Below are 7,379 nucleotides of genomic sequence, written 5' to 3'. Positions count from 1 at the left end.
ATGCATCTCCTTTTTCGCAGGTTTGCTTGAGGAAGGAGCCCATCAGAAGACCCTACAATGTCCATACTCTCCCTGTGCTGCAGAGACTCTTCTCCATAAAAGAAGGCTTCCTATCTGCTGGAGAATTTGCCTGTGTCCAACCAAAGCAGTTCCCAGTTCACCTCCAGGTCTGCTGATGAGCTCCAGTGCTGGCATCTGCTCCTCCTGGGTTGCTCTGAGGCAGGACCACGGCTCAGCTGTGCTTGGCACGCAGGAGGGAGGTGAGATGCATTGGGACAGGTTTGTTCCAAGTGTGTACCGTGGCTGCTGCCAGGAAATCAGTTCCAGCAGCTTATCCAACCATATGGGAACCTTCTGGGGTGTCTCTGTGGGACATCCTTGGGCTCTTGGCTTTGTAGGGTTGCAATTCCCTCCCTCCTGTGGCTTGCAGTGAAAGCTCGTAGGAAGGGGGCTGAGGGGTGACCCCTGAGTATATTTGAGACTGGAGACCTTGTAGGACTAAAACCACCAAAATCAGAGATTTCATGCACTTTTTTTCATCCAAATTTCTTCCAGCTTCCATTGGAGTTTAGCATCTGATTCCCTCAGTGTGGGGAAAGGATGTGGGGGAGACCTTCCCTGTTTGCCTGTGGGGTAATTGAGCGGGGTGGCTCCAGTCCAGGAGTACTCCTGTTTCTCTCAGTGCTTGGCAAAGGAACAAATAAAAATATCCTCTCTGTTTAACACCTGAGCATTCTTCCTACAAAAGCCCAGCCCTGCTGTTGTCCAGGCACACATCCCTTTTTGGAATAGGAGCTATGGGAATCTCAGGAGCCTTTTACTCCCAGGAGGAGACCTGTCCCTCTGAGCAGAATTGTTGGTTAGTTAAAGCTGCCTGTTTATAAGTTTAGATCCCTTGTGCTTGGACAGTAATTGCAATTCATACCAAGCAATCACCGTGTCATCTGTCACAATAACAAACTGCTTAATGGATGGACACGGACGGGCCGTCACCGGGGCTCCAGAGACAGACATTTGCTCAAAGGGAGATGTCATTCCTTGCTTGACAAGGTCTAAGTAGTCTCAGGAGCTGCTGGGGTGTGTGAGTATGCCCAGGACTTCCCTCAGGCCTCTGCTTTTCCCTGATGTCTGACCCAAGTTACAATTTTGTCATCACAAATCCTGCTCTGCCCCTTTTCCTCCAGCATTTCCACCCCATTCCAACTTTGTCTTGCTGCAGGTTCACTCTGTGTCTGCAGATGAAGGTGAACACACATTCTAGAAGCCACATGTGTGTATCAAGGAGCAGATCCTTGCTGATCCCAGGCCAACAGGACCAGCTGGTGGTAAGAGGAAGAAGATGGTCTTGTCACTGGCATGCAGAAAGGTTCAAGGCCAGAAAAGTCAGGCTTGTGATAACTTCAATTGCAACACTGTCTGGATCCTTCTGGGAGGAAATAGAGGACAAAAAGGCACCAATAGTCGGGCTGAAACAGGAGGTGGTGGGTGTTGTTTTCATGGAAAAGCAGCACCATGGAGCTGAATTTCCCTGTCTACTCTTCCTGGTATGTGAGATGCTTGAAACAAGTCTTCCTTTGGGAGGGTGTCATGGAAGAAGAGGAAGCAGAGGATTTGGGACTGTTCAGGTGATTTTAGGAATTCAGCACTGCAGCTGAGACCTTGAGTGGAGAGGCTGAAAGCTTAAATACACAGAAAATGAACTTCTGATGGAAATGTTATGCACACATTGGAAAAGAAAACTTGCTGTGCGGCCAAGGATGTGCCCAGCCACCACAAGGATGTGCTGCAGAGTTCCCTCACCCAAAGTGTCTAAAGAGACATGGGGTAAATTTGATGGTGATGAGCTCCAGACTCCACCATCAAGACCATTCCTTATGCCAAGAGTATCTCCAAAGAGGCTGCTCAGCCTTTTTCTGCCACCCCACTCTACACCAGGTGGAATGGAAATGCAGAAAGTCTTACCTGGAAACCTGTGAGGTAACTCAGAAGTCCTAGGATGGGTATCTCAAAGGCTGGTGTAGTTCACATCCCTGGGCCTCTGTATTTTGACCACCATGGTAAAGAGCAGGAGATCTTGGAGGTTTTGTACTGGGTGGCTACAGTAAGAAGGAAAAATGGGGATGGGGGAGTAGGATAGTGGAGATTTTCCCTTTGGCACCTGAAGAAACACACTGGACACCACACAGGCATTTCCCTGTCTCTCCCTCCACTTTTCCTTTTTCCACTCTTTCCATGGGGAAAAGCTTTGCAAGGTATGGGATACTGTGCTGTGGAAGATGACATTTTCTGGCCTCAAACTGGTTGTCACCAAGAGGGCATAGGAAAAAGGAGATTGCACCTCCCAAGCAGGGTTGCTGTCTTACTATTGGGGGGATTGTTCTGCCAAGGTCAACAGTGAAGCAAAAAGAGGGAGAGCTCATTGGTACAGAAAATTTAATTGTTTTGCCAAAATACTTCAGTTAATTATCTCAGTTAATGAAATAATTGTCTTGGGTTTTTTTGGAAATGGGGCTTGGAGAGACTCCTCTTTGCAGTATCACCACACAGTGCACTGCAGGTGTTGCTGTGAGTTTTATGTGGTTTATTCATCCCTTCCTCCTTACCACGTGCAGGAGACGGTTTCCCAGAGAAGAGTTTACTTCCACTTTGTAGAAGTTCAGGCTTATCCCTACCTGTAGTACAAAAGGCTTAATTCAAACCTAATCATTACTCAGGGGAACTGACAATTTAGAGCTGTCCCCCGCAGGTGACACCTCCCTCCTTGAAATCAGAGGCATGATATCCCACTGCAAAGCCACCATCCAGAAAGCTGACCTCTCCAAAGGCTGGGAATATCTGTGAGAGAGTGTCTTGGTTGAGGGCTGTCCCTCAGGTTTTAGCAGTGAGTAGATGCTGCCCTCCCTCTGCAGTTGGGAAGTCAAGATGGTGTGAGTAAAGTGACTTTTCTGAAGTTTCAGAGTGGAGTCAGGAATAGAAGCTATGTCCCTTGGCCCTTTTTTTGGGATGAATCATCCCTGTAAATCCGCTTGCCTTGACTGATCTGGTAAATATAGGGTGTGAAAAAGGGTGATTAAGTGACTTATCTGAAGTCACATGTGGCATTTATGGGATTTGGACACAATCCTAAACCGGCTCCACTGCTTTAACTCCGATGCTTTCCCGGCTGTAGCTGTGACCCTGAAAGCATGCAAACACCATCATGTATTACAGCAGCAAAGAATAAATTCACAGCCAGCCTGGAAAATCAGCTCCCTAAGGAAATACAAGATTAATCCCATACGGGAGAAGATGCAATCTAAAGCAGGCTGTTAATTAATTATTATTATCTTAACCAACCCAAGTATGGAGTCAGGGACACAAGTAAGGTTACAGGTTTTGACAGATGCAGATTGATTTCTTCGAGCATCCACAGCAGGCAGAGCAGCTAATCCCTTTCACAAAGGTGCGAATTGTTAATCTGATTTGCATGCTTGGCTGGCTGCTTTTGTCCCACTGATGGGCAGCAAACAGGAGGGGCTGGAAGCACCGTGGAAAAGGATGACAAACATCATGGAAACATGATGGGATCACTCACTCAACTGGAATGCTGCAATGGATGGCAATAAACTCTTCAGAAGGGACAAGGCAGGCAAGGAGAGGCACTGGGGCATCCTTGTATATTTAGGAATGTTTTGGTTGTCTACAATTTAATGATGGTGATGATGGGGTTGAGTTGACAACTGAGGACATGATTGGACTCCATGATCTTAGAGGTTTCTTCCAACCTGAATGATTCCATGATTCTGCTATTCTGTGATTAGAAGATTGAGAATTCACCAGACTTTGATGGATAAATGAGAAGTTGTGACTCAGCTGCCACCTGAAATTAATTTTTGATTGACTTTGGAAGGAATCTCTCTGGGGCTGGTTTCTGTCTTCTGAAACAGGGCAAACCAAAGAGGGAGGAAGGAGGTAGGTGGGGCTGGGGAGAGAAGGAATGAAATTAAACAGAGAGCAGCTCTTAATTAAGGCTGAGGAGCACATCTGAAGACACTGACAGGTGGTAGCCGACTTTAGTACCTTGCAAGTGAACTCATTAAACACCAGCCTGTCCCTGCATTTTTAATATCTGTGAAGAGGATGTTTGAGTCCCTTCTCAGAGGAAAACAGACCTGTTTAGCATTATATTATATTTAAACTACACAGCAGTGCTAAATTTGGGGCTGGAGCCTCAGTCTTCTTAAGCCAAAAGGCACAGTTCAATCTGATAAACAGATTTTTCTAACTTAGAAAAAATTAAACTTCTTTTTCTCTTACTATCTTTCGTATTGCTGATGAAAGTTGGCCTCTTATTTTATCTTTTAGTCTTAGGTAAGTTGTTCTATAGTCAGACTCTACACCATCAACCAAGTCTCCAGTGGCCACCCCAAGAGCTCAAACAAGCAGCTCAGCAGAGATACCTACAGAGAGACACCTAAATGTGGGTGTCTCCATCTCTAACCCAAGTCTTAGCCTGTAGATGTTACAAACGAGCTTTTCCCTTCAGCCTCCTTCAATAACCAGCCAAATGTGACTTTTTGCCTTCTGGAGTAAAATCCTATTGGTTTTTTTTTTTGAGTGATCTGAACCGTGTTGGTGACAAAGGGGTCTGAAGGAAATAAATCTGTCAGTGGTGAAGACAGCTCAGGAAAGCACCAGAACCTGACCTTGGAAGGGTTTTGATGTGTATCCAGACAGCTGGATCGCTTGTGCTCGTGCTCCTGCTTTCCGGCATAGAGTAGTACACTCAGAGAGTTGTCAGTATTTCACTCTTGCAGGACTGTGTGTAGCATTTTGGTGGTCCTTTTCTCTTGGACACAGTTTTTATCTACTCTAATAAATTTAATAGTTCTGGGTCGTGGGTCTCAGCACTACGAAATCTAAATTGTCGGCAAAGGCCAAACGCCGTTCGTGATTATCCGTTTGGATGAGGGCACCTTGTTCTGGAAGTCAGGAGAGCAGCAGAATTAACACAGCCCCACAGGTGTGCAGTCAGCATAAAGCTGTGGATTTGTCACCGTGGTAGACACAGAGAGATGGTAGTACAGGTCATAACTGACCACTGCTGCTACAGGGTGGATGCCATCTGTCCCTCAGGAGCTGCTTCAAGGACAGGCTCGATGGGATTCTGAGCAACCTGGAATAGTGGAAGGTGTCCCTTCCCATGGCAGGGGGTTGGAATGAGATGATAAATTTAAGGTCCCTTCCAACCCAAATCATTCTGTGACTCTGCTATTCTCTCTGTGTAACTTCAGGGCAAACTCCCCTGACTGAGCTGCCAGTGAAGGACTTGCACCCAGCTGGATTTGGGAGTGAACAGCCACATATCAAAGTCCGGGTGAGCAAAGTCAGGCAGATCCTTTGGAAGTCAAAGCTCCACGAAGTGCAGACACCTTGATGTCTACAGCACCTTTCCAACTGGGAAGAACTTTGCAGACATCATGGAAGTGCAGCCAGCTCCGGGGAGGAGAAGGGTGGCTCATGGACAGGGCTGAACCACTCAACCCCTGGGGTTACAACCTCCCCCAGTCCTCCTGCAGCCACAGCTGTGGCTCCCTGGAATGGTCCAAATGCCTTCATTGATTTGCCCAAGGCCATGCTGGAGGTCGATTGCAGAGCTGAGAATTAAACCAGGTTAAATTCCCAAGCCATGAACTTTCCTTCCTTTCCTCGGAAAGATCCAAAAGGGATGTCTTGGTGTGCGATCCAGCAGCTAATCCTGCACGACGCCCGGCGACCGCGGCAAGTTTGATGACTGCAGTTGGTGACACTTAGTTACCCAGAAGTGCTATCAGCTCTGTAACACAATTTGCAGCAAGTCACCATTAATTAATGCTAAGTTATGAAGCACTTCCAGGGAAAGTGACACACCAAATGGACATCAGTGCAGGAAGAGTTCATTATGGCTCATGTTACGACAATAAAAGACGGAGGAATTAATGATGAATTTCAGTGTTAAGTATCACTTTTCCCACGCTTTAATGCACTGTCTCAGGAGGGAGGGGGCACTTGGAGAGGAACTGGAGAGGGGCAACATAATTGTAGCTTGAATAAAGAAAAGCATATTCTTCAGACTGTCTGTGTACAGAGTGTCTGAGCTGTGCCACGCTCACATCCCTTTGGGTGTGCACACCCCCTATGGATCCCCAGACCTCTAAACACATCCTAAAATGGTCTGTGACATTCCATATGCTCCCAGGTACATATCATGCCTCTCCACCAGAAGAAGAATTGACTTTAGTAGACCTACCTCCCACTTACAGCTGTGTTTTGATGGCTTAACTGCTCACCATTTACTCTAATGTTGATATGTCCATCCCACCACACTGGAGACAGACACATCTTTCTCTCTGTCCCTCCTCTCTTCCCTCTTGCCTTTTCCCCTCCAAGATTTCTGTGCCAAATTCTGGATTAGTTGTTTGTGAAGCTCCCTTCATGGATGGAAAACTGAGGAAGAAGTTGGTGATTTTAGGAGTTTTATTAATTTTTTTCAAATCTATTCTCAGTTGAATTCACAAGGCATCATGAACTCTCAGAAAAAAACTCTCTCAAACATTTTACTGTAGTCAGGCTGATACTGAACTCATGGCAAGTTTACATCTCCATATTGTTTTAGAATATAAAGGAAACCACCTGAAGAGCTAAGCATTGACTAACAAACTACTGCAAGAAGTACCCACATAAATAACTACACTGAAAAAAACACTGACTGTTTCTTATACCATGAAGAACTCTAGAGAAATTGTCCCAGGGATCAAAATTTCCCAAAATTATAAACCCATATGTTTGATTATAAGGAGAGATGCGTTGGGGATCTTCCATTTAAAATTCTGGCTAAAACAAGCTTGCTTTGATCACTGCTACCCCAAAATTGCAAACCTTCATGAGACTGTAGTGTGGAAACTCCTCTACAATGGGCTATAAAGCCAAGCCAGAGCAATTCCCTCAGTTAATCAATACACAAAATACTGCTGTGGTTCTGATCTCAACCAAAGCCACACACATTCCCCTCATCACAGAGCCCTGACAGATCAAACCCAGAAACTCAATAAAAACCACACTCCACCACTCCACAGTTTCACTTCTGAGATGAAGCAACATTAATACTGAAGTGTTTGATGCTGGCAGCCCCACTGAGTGACAAATACACTTGTGTCCTGGGAGCAGGCCCTAAAATAATAATAAAAATCCAATATGCAGGGTTCTGGGAAGATCAGACTGGAAACAAGAAGTTGGGTTGTAGTGGATCAGTGGTGGGATGCCTCACTTCTTCAGGCTTGATCTCAACAGCAAAACACAGGATCTCTTCCCTCTTCTTTGCCCCAAGGAGATGCCACCAGAAGCTTGGAGATGAACGACTG

At 45.9% G+C, this 7,379-nt stretch overlaps 1 long non-coding RNA gene across 1 annotated transcript; it reads left to right on the top strand.

Moving 5' to 3' along the window:
• Window positions 1-203: 203 nt before the first annotated feature.
• Window positions 204-5,403, top strand: LOC120322854. The gene is made up of 3 exons (XR_005562788.1): window positions 204-260; window positions 1,220-1,325; window positions 5,274-5,403. It is a non-coding gene; the product is annotated as an uncharacterized LOC120322854 (long non-coding RNA).
• The last annotated feature ends 1,976 nt before the right edge of the window (window positions 5,404-7,379 follow it).

Source organism: Pipra filicauda, unplaced genomic scaffold (assembly GCF_003945595.2).
Source record: "Pipra filicauda isolate LSUMZ 115617 unplaced genomic scaffold, ASM394559v2 scaffold160_size1671714_pilon, whole genome shotgun sequence".
NCBI classification, from domain to species: Eukaryota; Metazoa; Chordata; class Aves; order Passeriformes; family Pipridae; genus Pipra; species Pipra filicauda.
The sequence above is the reverse complement of the archived record's forward strand: the minus strand, read 5'-3'. Positions and strand labels throughout refer to the sequence as shown.